This window comes from Equus przewalskii, chromosome 2 (genome assembly GCF_037783145.1).
Source record: "Equus przewalskii isolate Varuska chromosome 2, EquPr2, whole genome shotgun sequence".
NCBI classification, from domain to species: domain Eukaryota; kingdom Metazoa; phylum Chordata; class Mammalia; order Perissodactyla; family Equidae; genus Equus; species Equus przewalskii.
The window spans coordinates 19,132,631-19,149,093 of NC_091832.1; the positions used below are offsets into that span (position 1 = coordinate 19,132,631).

Genomic DNA, 16,463 nt, shown 5'->3' on the forward strand with positions numbered 1-16,463 from the left:
TTTGTGTTCCCACTTGGTGTCAGTCCAGGAAAATACATTCTGAACCTATGTTTACTTATCTCTATACTACGACTATTATTACTATTCTGCTTACCTCACAGGGCTAAGGTGGGAATCACAAGACATAGTGGATATAAACCACTCCATGATATGATATTAATGATACAACAGCCGTCATGTATCACTCAATTACTATATGTTGGGAAATGTACTAAATGCTTTACTTGAATTATCTCATTTAATCCTCATAACAATCTTGTGAAACAGATAGTATTATCCCCATTTTACAGATGAGGAAGCTGAGGTCTAGAAATGCTAAGTGACTTGTCCAAGGTTATACAGCTAGTAAGTTATGGAGCCAGGATTCAAACCCAGACAGTCCAACTCCCAAACCCATGAATTGTCTAATTTACACAAAGCTACATCATGCCATAAAGCACTGTACAAATAGAAGGTTATTACCCCCCTTTAATACAAGCGTAAGGTGCTGCTACTTTATTTCCACATTTATCCACAGAGTACATTGAAATCTGTTGTCTTTCACAATATGAAAAACATGTAAGACTTTCAACGTGGGTGCCAAGACCATTCAATGGGGAAAGGACAGCCTTTTCTTTTCTTTTTTTTTCTTGAGGAAGATTAGCTCTGAGCTATCTGCCGTGAATCCTCCCCTTTTTGCTGAGGAAGACTGGCCCTGAGCTAACATCCGTGCCCATCTTCCTCCACTTTATATGTGGGATGCCTGCCACAGCACGGCATGCCAAGCCATGCCATATCCGCACCTGGGATCTGAACCGGCAAATCCCGGGCTGCCGAAGCGGAACGTGCACACTTAACCGCTGTGCCACTGGGCTGGCCCTGGACAGCCTTTTCAACAAATGGTGCTGGGAAAACTGGACACCCACATGCAAAAGAATGAAGTTACACCCTTACCTTACGCAATATACAAAATTAACTCAAAATGGGTTAAAGACCTAAAAGTAAGACCTAAAACTATAGAACATTTTGAAGAAAACATAGGAGAAAACCTTTCCAGCATTGGATTTGGTGATGACTTCTTGGATAAGCACTAAAAGCATAGCAACAAAGAAAAATTAGATAAACTGGACCCTATCAAAATTAAAAACTTTGTCTATTAAAGGACACTACCAAGAGAGTGAAAAAACCCACAAATGGGGGAAAATATTTGCAAATCATATATCTGATAAAGGATTAATATCCCAAACATATAAAGAACTCCTATAACTCAACGACAACAAAAAAATCCAATTCAAAAATGGGCAAAGGACTTGAGTAGACATTTCTCCAAACGAGATATACAAATGGCCAACAAACACATGAAAAGATTCTCAAGATCATTAATCATCAGGGAAATGCAAACCAAAACCACAATGAGATCCCACTTCACACAAATTAGCATGGCAATAAGAAAAAGAAAAAGGAAAATAACGTGTTGACAAGGATGTGGAGAAATCGGAAACTGGTGCGTTGCTGGTAGGAGTATAAAATGGTGCAGTTGCTGTGAAAAACAGTATGGAGTTTCCTCAAAAAGTTAAATACGGAGTTATCATATGATCTAGCAATTCCACTTCCGGGTATTTACTCAAAAGAATTGAAAGCAGGGACTCAAACAGATACTTGCACACAGATGCTCATAGTGGCTTTATTCGCAAAAGCCAAAAGCTGGAAACAACCCTGTGCCCATCAACAGATAGTAGACGTGGTATACACATGTAATGGAATATTATTCAGCTTTAAAAAGGAATGACATTCTGATACATGTTATGGCATGGATGAACCTCAAAAGCATTCTGCTAAGTGAAATAAGTCAGATGCAAAAGGACCAGTGTTGTGTGATTCCACCTATATGCCGGACTTAGAGTAGGCAAATTCATAGAGACGGAAAGTAGGATAGAGCTCACCAGGGGCTGGGAGGATGGGGGTGGGAAGTTACTGTCTAATGGGTACAGAGTTTCTGTTTGAGATGATGAAACATTTCTGGAACCAGTTGGGGTGCTGGTTGTACAACATTGTGAAGGTACGTAATGCCATTGAATTGTATGCTTAACAACGGTTAAAATGGTAAAATTTATGTTGTATGTATTTTACCACATTAATAACTTTAAAAAGCATGTAAGAAAACTTACCTTAGGATATTAAGGTATTATCAATTTAATTTTTTGTCATAAAATAACTTTTTATTTTTCACTATTTAAAAAAATAACAATTCCTTGAAGAAAAAGTAGAAAATGCATATAAACCTAAACCGGAAGGGGAAAATTAAAACATTCTTTATCCAGGAACAGCCACATTTAAAACCCTAGCGTCCTTACAGACCACCTCTTTTTCCATCTCATTTCCTTCTTTCTTTCCCCTTTCGATGCAGTTCTGCACCCTTCCATTCTTTAGGAGCTTCGAGGTCACTTTCCTTTGTGAGCTCTCATCTATAGCAGAGTTGGGGCTTACCCATCCAATGGGTGGGAAAACACTTTCTAAAACCAAGCGAAGTGATAAAACACTGAAAAGAAGCCAAGAAATGTGTGATCAGAATGCTCCGATTCACGCTGAGACCATTTGGAAGTTGCGTTGGAAAAGACGACTCTCAACACACTATGCCCAGACGTCTCTGAAGAGGTGCAGCCAACGGAGCGGTCTGCGATGTTCAACAGAGTCCGTATCACAGGAGAAAATAGTGTTTCTGTAATTCTACTTCTCCTCCAGTCTAGCCTCTTTCTTGGGTTGTAGGGCAGGGGCAAAAAAACTGTTTCGTTGTATTCTTCGTCAACAGATGATTTATTTGCAGAAATTGAAGTCCCTTTTCTTCCAACGCAGGAGCATACCTTGGTGTTGTCCTTACCTTTAGAATGATCCTTAGGGTTCTCTCCAGCTAATTGCAGAGTGTGAATTTCTGTTATTCTTTATTTACTGTCATATAAAAGGTAAATCAATGACTTCCTTTCTAAGGAGCCATAAGAGTCTCCTGCTCAGTAGGGGCCCTTCCTGTGGAGCATCAGAGAGTCTACTAAGGTAGGTAGGCTCCGGACACAGTTCTCTTCAGGGAGTTTTGTCCTCCGTGGTCCTAGACTCCCCTGCTGCATTGGGTTGTTCAGTAAAAGGAAACATTACTGGAGCATAGATTTTGCTTGTAGGGTCAGGAGAAGGCATGGAAGAGAGCCTGGTTTCTAGGGGCAAGGCAGCTATGCGCTGATTTGGCGTTATTCCCTCCAGGGCTGTCTGCCTCACTCCTCAAATATAGTTTCAATAATGCAGTGAGAACCCAAATCCAGAGTTTCTATTTTTATTACCTTAGGTTTTCCTAAGCACATTCAATAATTTCCATTTCTTCTCGTCTCTTGGCTCCATCCCATGTAGTTTTGTCTACCTGTGCTCCAGGGCCGTGAGGCCCACTTGCGCTGGCTTCCTTTCATTTCTATTGCTCTTCCTTAAATCTTGCCCTGAGTGGGGCAAGATTTGGCAAGGCTGTTGTGTCTTCTGGGAGCCAACACACAGTTTGGTATGTTTCTTCTCCTGGGGAACATTCCAGATGGTCCTCAAGTTTACTCTGATCCTCTCAATAGTTCTGCTCAGCTCTTAAAGCTATTGTAATGCTTTTCCCAAATAGTTCTTAAAGATTCATTAATTAATTCACTCCTTCAACAAATATTTATAAAGCACTTACATTCTAGGGCCTCTGTTAAGCACAGGATATATTTATGAATGAGAATATCTCTATCCCCCTTCAGTTGAAATGAAGAAATAATTAGGTTTTCAGCTCTTTACACATAATTCCTTGTGATGGTTCTTAGACTGTGAGTATAATCTCAGTGTCTTGGGATCACAGAGAATGTGTGATTATCTCTTTTCTCTCTTTCTTTCCCTTTGCTCCTAAGACATCGTGAACCTATTCATCTTCCTGCCTCTCTGACCAACTAATAAATGTTGGTATTAATCAGAATCCTATTCTAGGTTCTCTGCTCTTCCCTTTTCTTATCAGACCATGTATTGTTTCCCCCCCACCTCCCGGATGTTTTTTTCTTTTCCCTGGATTTCAGTTACCCCCTATTATTGATGAATTCTCTTATCTATTTCTCCAGGTGGGACCTTTCTCCCGAGCTGCCTCTGCCATATATCCCCCCGCCAACTGGGTATGCGGCCATGTGCACTTGCAGTTCAGTACCTGGAAGTCTTCATCTTCCTCCCAAACCTGCTTCTCCTACCTCAATCTCCCTGCCAGTCCCTCAAACCAGAAACCCAGAACTCCAGCAACTAGTCCAACAACTTTCTGTTACTTACACTCCTGCGGCCCACCTGCCCAAGTGAGAAGTTGCTTCCTAACTTCCCGCATATCTCACTTCCTCTCTAGATTCTCGTTACTACCCTCTCCCCCTTAGTCTAGACCAGTGGCTTTCAGACTGTTTTACTTGAGTCCCTTCAAGGGCTTCCAAAGTTGGAACGGAAGGGTTTTTGAGCAGGCAGGATCTGGGCTTCTCATCCCTGATTTAAACAGAGCAGTTGCATGTTTATCTGTTTTGCATATTGTTTGAAGAGCATTCAATGGCTAAAAATTTGAAAACCATTGGTCTTAAATCCTTATCATTTCTTTCCTGGATTTTTGCAAGACTGCTGCCGCTCCTGCCCTCTGTTCTTTGTGCCCATTTGGTCCAGTGGTTCTTAAGCTTTTCTTGTCTGTGATGCACAGGAGGGGTGTTGTCCGCATGCGGGGCGCACTTCCTGTTGTTAGATATAAACACCTGATGTACGTACAATAAGCAGTTAGACTGCAAGTGAACGCATGTGATTCTATTATGAGCGTAACCTTGAATCCACTGTTATTTATTAAAATAAGTCAATCCTCTTTGGTGTTTACTTATTATCTGTGATAAACGACTTGTAACATCTCACATACAATCTCCACTCTGCTCTAACCCACTCCCCACACTGCTGCCACCCTCCCTGTGTGGGAAATCGCAGTCACTGTCTTACTTGACACCCTTCAGTGACTCCCCATTGGCTCTCAAATGGGTTTTAAACTCCTTAGCGTGGCTGGCAAGTTTGGCTGTGATCGGGTCCTTGCTAACCTTTCCAGCTCCAGCTCTTGCTCCCCTTCTCCACCTACTTTCTCCAGTGCTCCGCCAGCGTTCCAAGGCTCCGTGCACCGGCCGTCCGCCGCCAGCACACACCCAGGCTGGCCCGGCTTCTGGGCCTTTGCTGAGATAGTCCTTTCTGCCCTCACTGCTCCTCCCCTTCTCCTCTCCCTTCAGCCTGAGTGCTGAACTCCAAGTGATTTTCCTTTTTTTTTTTTTGAGGAAGATTAGCCCTGAGCTAACATCTGCTGCCAATCCTCCTCTTTTTGCTGAGGAAGACTGACCCTGAGCTCACATCCATGCCCATCTTCTTCCATTTTATATGTGGGATGCCTACCACAGCATGGCTTGCCAAGCGGTGCCATGTCTGCACCCGGGATCCAAACCAACAAACCCCAGGCCACTGAAGTGGAACATGCGAACCTAACCACTGCACCACCGGGCCAGCCCCAAGTAATTTTTTTAATAGAGAAATAGTTTCAGTAACTGCCACCTGTGTGCTGTATCAACCTCTTCTTTCTGGCTTGTTGATTAGCAAAGATATTTCGTCACATCTTAATCTGAGAATTTTTTGGTCTATTTATTTCTTATATGACTCCTTCCTGTCTTTACTCAGTCATGATCTTTTTCAGCTGTTCATTTGGAAAAAAATTTCAAATGTACAGGAAAGTTGCAAGAACAGTATACCTTTCTATATTCTTCACCTGACATCACCAATTGTTAGCATTTTGCCACATTTGCTTCTGTCTTTTTCTTCTTTTCTCTTCATATATATTTATGTGTATGCATTTTTATATACATACACATTTTTATTGTTATTATTATTTGCTTAACCGTTTGAAAGTGAACTGTAGACACCAGTACGCTTTACTCCTAAAAACGTCAGCAAAAGATCTCCAGGAACATTTTTTTACAATTTGATATAACCTTCAAATTCTGGACATTTAGCATTGATAACAATTCATTAGTTCATAGAGAGTGCATATTCATATTTCCAATTGTCTGAATACTGTTCTTTGTATCAAATTTTTTTCTATCCAGGGCCACCAATTTCTCTGTGAAGACTATGTCCAGATGCTGTCTGCTCCCTGGAGCCTTTCCTGATTGCCCTTTCGCCTGGGAGCACTGACCGCTCCCTCTTTTGTTTCTCGTTTACCTCTTCCATCGTAATGTGCATAGCATTTACCTTTAGTGCTGGTTTAGGTGTTTTGGTCTTCCTTTCCAGATTGGAAACTCCTTGAGAACAGAGGCCATATTTTATTAACCCTCATCTCTCCAGGGTCTAATATGTAAATGAATTCTGTATTGAGTATTTAATGAATAGCTTGGACATTTGAAACCCTAGGTTCCTGGTGACGCTCTCTGTTTGGTGGTGTCTTCTTCTCCCGTTGCCTATTTAGGCACAGGTATGACAGTAAACCTGCTGGGATGATGAAACATACATTGCGCTGAGCATGAGGAGACCCCAGTCTTAATCCCAATTCTGTTTTTAACCTGCAAGGTGGCCTGGGGCAAGTTATGTCATCTTTGTGAATTTTAGTTTCTTCTTCCCGTATTTTGAGGTTCATATTACTTGCTCTGCCTACCTCATTGGGGTGTTGGGAAGATCAAAGGAGAAGGCGAGTGTGAAAACGTTTTGAAATGGTGATGTCATTCCAGAGGCCATATGGAGGTCTGCCCATTAGGAATGTTCTCAGTTTCAGGTCTGTTGGGATCACTGGGTTGCTGTACCCTAGATACACTTGGGGATCTTGCTCTGTCTTCTGAGATGCAGAAAGGGCTGGTTTTGGTGCATGAAGCACAGAGGCCAGCAGATACTACAGGCTTCTCAAGCTGGATTAACTGTAATGGGTTGAATAGCATTGCTCCAAAATTCATGTCTACCTCGAACCTGAGAACGAGACCTTATTTGGAAATAGAGTCTTTGAAGCTGTAATTTAAAGGTAAGGTCATACTGGATTAGGGTAGGCCCTAAATCAAATGCCTGCTGTCCTCAAAAGAAGGCCACGTGGACACACACAGAGACGGAGACCATGCGACGGTGGTGGCAGAGACTGGAGTGATGTAGCTACAAGTCGAGGAACACCAAGGATCAACAGCAACCACCAGAAGCTGGGAACAGGCAAGGAAGTATTCGTCCCTAGAGCTCTCAGAGGGAGAATGGCCCTGCTGATGCCTTGAGTTTGGACTTCCAGCCTCCAGAAATGCAAGAGAATCAATTCCTGTTGTTTTAAGCCCCCCAGGTTGTGGTAATTTGTTATGACAGCCCTGGGAAACAAATACAGTGATGTCCTCCTTGCCACCTTCACGACACCTGTTAGCAGAACCCTCCTGCGGGAGCTGAACCACCGACGAGCGGAGGAGGGGGGAAGCGGTGGAACTGGGTTGCTGAGGGCATTGGGTGCCCTCCTGTGCCTCTCTGAACTCCCGCGCAGGTTGCAGTCCTGTGGGAGGGTCTGCATTCTCTCAGGGAACGGGGCAGGAGGAGCTCTGGTTGGTCCCAGGAGGGCGCCCCATCTTCGTTCTGCAGTTTCAGGGAAATGCTCTGAATTAAGGGTGTACAGAGCCCGAGCTCTCCACCTTGGGCCCCGACATCCTCAAGATGAGTTCTCTGGGTAATTCCTTTGGCAACTGTAGCCTGTGAGCTCACTGAGCATGGGAAGGGTTCGGCATGGCCTCAAGGGGTTGGCTCAGTTATTAGCAGAGTCTGGAGTTGGGGCCTGTGCCTGCCGGTGCTGTTTGATGCTGAAGGAGATACTGCATCTGGGATCTGAGTGCCTCCTCGTCTCTGCCAAGGCATGTCCTCGTGAGAGCTCATCTCCCTTGATGCAGGAAAGACACGCCGCACACCTCAAGGTGCCCTTGTGGGCCACTGGCCCCTGGTCTGTTTTCTCTGGGGAAATGGATCTGAGTGGGTGTTACTGCCCTAGCCCTGGCTTGTGGATATTAAGAGAGGAGGAGGGAAAGAGGAGAAGGAAAAGGTGAAGACATGTAGCTCAGCCTTTCCTCAAGTTGGAATAAGCTCCAGGGGCCCACCCACTCTCACCATTATGATGTCACAGAGAGGAGCAGCTGCGGCAGGGGTGGAAGAGATTCATGAAGTCATCTGGCCCATTGCCCTCTTCAATCTTCCATACCACCAGGATGGCAGAGGTTGGCACATGTTCCTGGCAGCTGAGCCCTTGAATACCCAAGGCCACACAGCGGCAAAGTCAGGGGACAAACTCACTGGGCCGATGCCCAGCTGCTCATCTGGGAAGTTCTACCGGGTTCTCACTTGTAATCAGCAAATCTGGACTCCTCACCGTAGGGCCTATCAGACCAAGCTTCTTTTGGGATCATTGAATATGGCTGATGATGAATGTGAAATGATGACTCATGTCACATTTAAGCAAGACTCTGGGTGTGCGCATAAATGCGAATTGCTCAAAATCGTGTTGAGATGCTTCTGATTACATCAAAGCCTGTCTGTGGGGGAGAGGGCTGGAGGAGACGAAATGTAACTGTAAAGTTGAATACGAGAAAAAGCAAAGTTTACTACGAAAAAAGTTTAATGACTTAAAGTTTCTAGAGAACGACTTGTGGTCATGGTTGATTTTGCCTTCATATTCTCTGGGAAACATTTGTTGTTTTCAAAGTTCTTTAAGGAGAGAAAGTATGATGGACTTACCTTCGCCTTATGCAATGATCAAATATAGCATCATAAAGTCACCGAAGTCAACATGGAACAGTTAGGACCAGAGCTCCTTTCAAGACAGGAAGGAGAGGCAATGATCCGGCCTGGTCCCCGCCTCTTCCCTTGGTCAGTGGGGGTTAGCACATTGTTAAATGCCTATTTGATCTTAGTCAGAAAACTCCAGAGGATGACGATGCGGTTGAGCTGTTAGAAGATACCACCAATACTGATCTGGATGCCACCAGTATTGTTTTCTGCTGAGAGCCACTCTGGCTGATGACAGCTGGATTTAATTTTTGCTTTGAAATCATGATGCCCCTTGTAGCAATAGCCAAGGGAACCAACCAGAATCAAACAGTTTAGTTTGTAACCCCGTTCCTTTCTCCTTCGGGGGAAAGGAATGGGTCAGATGTGGGAAGCAGGCCAAATTGTTCCATGTTTCTCTTCTATCTCAAATGGAGATTAGTAATGGTGTACCTTGACATTCACAGTGACAGGAGGGCCCCTTGGCAAGAGTGAACTTTTCCAATTTTTCAGGAAAAAATATACTGTGGCAGGTTAGAATTCAGTCTAGGCAGACAAGGTATTGAGGCCAACCAGGCCAAATCATAGCCCTCTATTTCTAGCTGACCCCTCAGAAAGCCTCACCTATCTGGCCTTTCAGAGACTTTTAAAAGTAGGCTGAGAACAATCTGATGGACATGTTTCAGTGTGCTATGAAAAAGGTGAAAAGTAAAACCTAGTTAAAAGCACGTGTCTCCAGAAGCTACAGGCCAAAGGGAGGTACTGGAACTTAGTTTCCATGGAGTAGAGCTGGGAGGGGCAGTTTTGGGACAAAGAACACAAATATTGGATTTGAAATCTAAAGTCCTGGGTTCAAGGCCCAGCTCTCCTACATACTACTAGCTTTGTGACCTTGGGCGAGTCATTTCACCAAAGTTTCCTCTTTGGTAAAATGAAACTAAGAACTCTGCTAAAAATTGCTGTAAGAATCGTATGATGTATTTGAAAGCACTTGGAGTATTGTAAAGTGCTATGCAAGGACTGGGTGTGGGGATTCCCATTGTGGCCCTGCATATGAGATGCAAAAGGGCAGTGGTTGTGTTCATATCACAAACAGCCAAGAAAACTGGGTGGCCACAGAATTGGGTTTGATCATAAGATCTGCTGTTTTCTGAAAGGAAAAGGCCTAGGAGTGTTTTTAACTTGTAGGTGATGGGGATACTTTTTCTCAGACCTTTCTGGCTAAAAAGTCTCTGTCTTGTGTCGCCATTGACTGAAAGTCCTTGGGTGCCTCTGTCCACCCATTTGAGCCTTTCTTTCTTCGTTCCTGAAATGAAGGACATGAATCCATTTCCTCAAGGGTCCATTTCTGCTCTGAGGTTGTATGATTCTACTAACCTAGAGGAGAGCTCGCCACTGAGTCAAAACAGATTTATGGAACACAAGTCACATACGAGGAAGCGTGCTGAGTGTGGTAGGACACCAAAGTCTTTGGTTTTCTAGGACTTGAGCTCACAAACTAGTAAAGACACCGTGCCCAGATAAATGGCCTGCCCAGAGAAAGTGCACCCACTCTTTCAGAGTGCCAACAGAGTTTCCTGGGAGTTCAGAGAAAGGAAGTGTTTCCGGGCATGGAAAGGAGAGAGAAGGGAGAAGCAGGGAAGGAAGTGGCATTGAGCTGGCCCTTGCCTGATAAGCAAATCTTGCAGGTGCAGCATGACATACACAGTGAACAGTGTGCAAAGGCCCAGAGGCCAGGAATGGGGGAGGCATATTCTGTTATTCACCTGAAGTCTTAACAAAAATGAATATTAAATAGCTACTGAGGTTGAGGGAGTCGCTCTTCTGTGCTGGGTACGATGCCCGCCCCAGTGGTAACTGGGGCACCTTTCTGAACTAGGTGGCCTGAGTTTATCATTTCTGCTCTCCTTATTTGCAAGCGTGCTTGTGTGCCGAGCTTAATCCTGGGAGGACTGGGTGCCCACACCCTGCGTGCACAGCTCCCTGGGTGGAGGCAATTCTCCTGTCTGGGCACTGCCATTTTCCATTCCCTTCACACACTGGTGTTTTGACATGTTAGTGCCCAGCCTGTTAACATAGGATAACAAGAGAGAACACCCAAAGGCGGTGCCTGGCTCCCGAGCTGGCACCTGGCCAGGGCAGCCTTGCTTAACTCCTTTCCCTTGGGTGGCAGGAAGGCAGCTACTTAGTAGCACCAGCTCTTCTGAGTGTTTCCCCACCAGGATCTCTCCAAATGTCGGGGAGGAGAGTATATGACTTTGTCCTTTTATGAGGTGCCTTTAAGGCCAATTATTTCTAGAGTCGATAATCCTAATACCTCATTGAATTAGGCATTGGTAAGAGAAGGGATACGTTTGAAAATCCATGAAATTACAAGCAGATTGAGTGACTCAGTATTCTGGGTGAATGCTTGATAGTCTGTGGTTATTATTATTAATATTAATGAGCATTTATTCACACACACACACGCCACACCCATGGGGCACTGGGCAGAGCCCACGGAGGACACAGCCTCTGTCCCCGGGGATCCGTAGAAGGCTGTCTCTAAGACACTGTAGTAAATCACACGAGTATTGTAACTGTCAAGGTTTTAAACACCTAAAAATCAGCACTATCATTAGCAATCAGTAATCACTGTTATAGAAGAATAAATCTTGTAATCTCCAAATTACCTGTTTGCACCAATTAGAGTTCAACTGATGAAACATACCAATCAAAGGGGAATTTACTTGAAGCACCCAAGCTTACCTAGGTTTAAAAAGGAAAAAAAAAAAAAAAAGGAGCCTGCTGAGCTCCCAAACTGCGGTTTCTTAGCTCTGTCCCTGTTCAGGTGGGTTTTCTGGAAGCAGAGCTGACAAAGCCCTACACAAGTACCCCAGGCAGAGGGAGTCTGTTATTTATTTATTTGTTTATTTATTCATTTATTCCCTGCCTACAGAAAGGATTTGAGGTAGGTCACAATAAAACGCATATATCATAAGATGGATTTTTTAAAAATGAGAAGGAAGGTTGGAAATCTTGGGGTGGAGGTGGGGGCGCCGTGCTTGAACGTTTAACTCCCACAGATCTTCGGTGAATCCCTTTGTGAAACCCTGTGCCAGGCCCCCTAGGAGCCAAAGGAGAAACGCACCCCTCTCTTTGCCTGTAAGGAACTTATAACCTGGGGTGAGACACAAACACCGAATTTAGTTCTGAGCTTTTTAGAAGGCAATGCACAGAGGAATCACGTGGGTTATCTAGCTCTCAGCATGCAGTAAAAGGAAGCAGGTCCACGGACAGGGAGATTTTCTTTTTCCTTTTTGTAAATACTAAAAAAATATTGAAGGGACCCAGTGGGAAAAAATCTCAGTGCTTTTACCGGTTTCCCGGAGAAGTGGTTGTTTCTTGGCTGGAGCTGGATGAAGGAGATGAAAATGTGGATCTACTGAGCCTGCCCTGGTTTCCCCTGGAGCTTCTGAAAACCTGAATCTGGTGTTTGGGGAGGCAAAGCCAGCCAGCAGGGGGCTGGAGGAGGTGGGGAATGGGAGCTGGCGGTGACCTGGGGAAAAAACCAATCCCTAGGAGATTTGGCTGAGGAATTAGGAGGTGAAATGGATGTCTAAAGCAGTGAGTCTCCTATTAGCAGCCCCACTCAGCACTGTGCAGTATGCCAGGCTCCTCCTAAGGCTGCCTCGATGCATGCTGCTACAGAAATAGTCCCAGCATCCCCAACCTTGCCCATCCCCGGATCTCGGTCACATCACCATTTTCCCGGCCCCTACCTGGCTTTATTGTTGTCCAATATGGTTCTGTGTTATACTTTATCTCTAGGGAACTATGTCATTGTCCTCTTAGGGCTCCCTGTGCCTGCTTTTTGTTTTAAGGTTCCTGTGTGTTCACTTTGATGTCTGTCCTTGAACATGATAAGGTCATTATAATGGCAGAGCCGTTCCAGTGGTCCCGGAGAGCATCTCTACACCATGCCTTCTGTGGGTAGGCAGCCTCCCTGATGACCCCCAATGGTCCCTGCCTCCTGGTGTTCATGCTCTTGTGTACTTGCCTCCCACACTGACTCAGCGTTGGTCTGTGCGGCCAGCAGAAGACCATGGTGTTAGACACTGTGCCAGGTGCTACGCACAGAACAGACACAGTTTTTGACCTCACGGAGCTCACAGAACTTGCAACATATAGTGAGAAGAGCATGGACCTTGAAACTCGCCGAATCTTCGCATCTCCAAGGGCCTTTGTGACTTTGAGCAAGTTATTTAATCTCTCTGAGTCTCCGTTTCCTCATCTTGAAATCAAGCAAAGTAACATCCGCCTTACAGAGTCTGCTGAGGATTCAATGTGACACTGTGTACAAAGTGTTTAGCACAGCGTCCCGGTTTCGGTGGCTACTCCATACACGTTATTCCCCCCTGCTGTGCTAGGTGCTGAGAAGATAGTGATGAATGAGGGGTGGTCTCTGCCCGCAGGGGGGCCCAGAATCGAGTGGAAGGGACAGATGTAGGCTCACTAAAGTTCGAGCCCGACTGTGACAAATGCCGTAGCAGAGGTAGAGAGGGCAATGAGAACCCAAAGGAAGGCGTGGAAAAAGCTTCAGAGAGAACAGGTGATATTTTAACAAGCTTTAGAGGGTGAGGAGAATTTTCATCAGTGGAGTAGGGCAAGAGCATTGCAGGTAGTCAGAGAAAACCCTGAGAAGTCACGAGGTGGAAAACACCTTGGTATAAAAACGGTGAGAGCGCACTAGCTCTTGGTCGTATCGCTGCCCTGTGGTCGGCTGGGATCTCTTGATCTGTAAACTGCAGCCGCGGAACTAGATAGTAGATGTTTCTTCCAGCTCACATATTCCACAAGAGCAGAGAGTACTGCTTTATTCATTACCAATTTCCAGCTCCTAACACATGGGAGGCACTCAATAAATATTTATTAAATGAGTAGGTATAATTGTGTGTGTAAGTAGCTTGTCCCAAATGGGAAAATCCAGGAGGTATTTTTTCCATTTACTTGACGTGAGTCAGTTCCCACGGGTACACACATGGCGGCAGTGAATCTGACTACATCATGTCACTATGTTTTGTCAAAGTCCCTCTACCATTCTGTACCTTTGACTTCCTGGATGTGTTTCCGGTTTCTTCCATATATTCCCGAGTCTTGTTGTGGGGTACTGCTCAAACTTTAAAACTGCGGACATTTCCCTGGAGCTTTCTCTAGTGCTCAGCATCATGTCCTCAGTCCAGGTGGGGCAGACCCAGTCGACTCTGAGGAAACTTTGCATGTTTTCCTTCATGTAACTTCCATTTTGCTTTTGGTGTCTCCATGGATTGAGTAACTTTGAAACCAGAGCTCAACAGAAGAATGTCCAAAGCCACCGAACTACATATCCTGTAAGACAGGGCTGGCTCGTAGTGAAACTGTGCGGTGAGGGTGCTTAGTCCTTCATGGTCCCGCAGCTCTACCCTGTTTTGACTCCACATCCCTCCCCAGGACAATGCTTAAGATCCTCATGCTGTTGTCTTCTCCGCTGGGACTCCCACAGTACATTGTCCCCTGGGGCTTACTCTGCCCCGAGCCCTTCCAGATCACTCTTTCAAAGATCATCCTGGGTTCCATTTCCACTGAGATCTGTCGTCTCCTGTTTTGGGTATAATTCAGTACACATGTGATGCCCATCTCCTAACTGGATTAGTCCTAAGCTCACAGGGTGCAAAGATGAATGAAATGTGATTCTTGGCCCTGGTCTAGCTTTCTAGGGTGGGAGTCATGACGATGACAAACAAAACTGTGCGGAACTATTCACGGACAGTCCCTTTCAGCAATAGATTTGCATTTTACTAGGAGCTTTTTGAAGACAATGACTTACCTTCAAAGCATATTTTTGGTTAAAACAAACAACTTTAAAAATGTCTTCTTTTGCCTCCCCCCCCCCCCACCTTAGGGGCAGTAGAGTGGTACTTATTAATTGCAGAAAAGTTAGAAAGTAAAGAAAAATACAAAATAGGGGACAATCTTGTCCATGATGTCGCTACCCAGAGGCGAGCAGGCATGGGTATGTTTTCCTGTCTTTTCTTCTATGCATTTGAGATCCTGTGTTTCTATAATTTTGCAAACCACTTTTGTTATGAACACTATATCCCAACCACTTTGCAATGTTATAAAACACACTGAGGAGTGATTCTAATGGTGGGAGTTTGTCCGTAAGCAGGAGCGCTGAATTTACGGCACAGAGACCTGCGGGAGTCTCTCTCATAATACTCCCTTTTCTGCCAGCTTCTGAGACAAGCCTTGCCTCCCTGCAGGTACCACCGTAGCGTGTTTGTAACTTAGCCGATCCGCTCAGCCCTCCTCTGAAGAAAAGGCATCCTGTGCGTAAGGTGTGAGTATTTCCAGTCCTCAGATTCTCCGCCTCCTCCCTTCCCCCACCCCAATTTCCCTCGTCTCCAGCGAGCGATAATATCTTTCATCCGAGCCTCTCTCCCTGCCTCCAATGACTGCCTCCCCTGATGAATTCTCTCTGGGTGCCTTCGGCATTTGCATATTTCCTCGCTTGGATATTCTGAGATGTTGGAACCAGAGAGCAGGTTGACGCGATCAGGTACTTAGCTGAATGAGGCTTTCTTGGGAACTGCGCAAATATTTGGAGTCGGGTGTGTGCCAAAAGGCAATTAATTGAAATGTGGACACAGCAAGCTTCTGGAAGAAGGAAACTGAAGTTGAGAAATTAGCTGTGGGAAGCGATCCTCTGCAAGATACAAAACAGTAATTTGGGAATTTCCTTTACCTCGAACTGAAATTGATTTGGTACAGAAAGAGAAAACAAGCAAACCAAAACACAGAACAAATGTAGGATCAGGGCTAACTCCCGCATTCCTAGAGCTGGAAGGCATTCTCAGAGAGCACTGGTCTGACCCTCTAGGAGATCGAGGAGAACCCAAGGTCAACGGCAAGTCAGGGCAAATTCAAGACTAGAAGCAAGATGTCCTGACTCCAGCCCAGGGCACTTTCCATTTTATAAGCTGACTGTCTACCTGGAGACCTGGATTATCATATCAGGAGCAAAAGGGCGAGGGCTGCGATTTAAGCATTTTCCTGTCACCAATGACTTTGTGAATACATTTGGTAAACCCCATAACAAAACCAAGGTCCTCACTCACGATAGCCCTAACTCAAGAATGAAGTACATCTGGCCAACTTTACGGAGCTCCTGCTCCATGTCTGGCACCTGCTAAGCACTGGGGATGGAGGTGATTACAAATTCGGTCCCTGCTCCGTATCATGTGATGTTGGCCAGATCGCAGGAGGGGCCCACCCTCCTGATTATCTTCTTCCAAAGTATAAAGCCTCTGTGCCCATCTGTGTTGCTGCATCTTTCAGAAGATTGGACCCATCTCCTTAACATTTTTATAAATGATGAATAAGAAAAGAGGAGCTCTGAGCGTGACATTGCTTTAGGACTCAGATTGTTTCAGGGTGATAGGAAAATCACCTTTACTTTGCTCAGGTATATGAGATCAGAGTAATCATTTTTAGACATCCCTCAGAACATGGTTTTCAAAGTGTGGTCCCTGAACCAGAGGCCTCAGCACCACCTGGGAACTTGTTAGAAATGCAGATTCTCAGGTTCCACCCCAGCCTTACTGAATTGGAAACTCTGGGGGTGTCGCCCAGGAATTTGTGTTTTAACAAGCCCTCCAGGG

At 45.1% G+C, this 16,463-nt stretch overlaps 1 long non-coding RNA gene across 1 annotated transcript; it reads left to right on the forward strand.

Annotated features, from left to right (window-relative positions):
- Positions 1-8,145: 8,145 nt before the first annotated feature.
- Positions 8,146-16,189, forward strand: LOC139079374 (uncharacterized). Its single transcript, XR_011532964.1, has 2 exons — positions 8,146-8,886; positions 15,066-16,189. It is a non-coding gene; the product is annotated as an uncharacterized lncRNA (long non-coding RNA).
- The last annotated feature ends 274 nt before the right edge of the window (positions 16,190-16,463 follow it).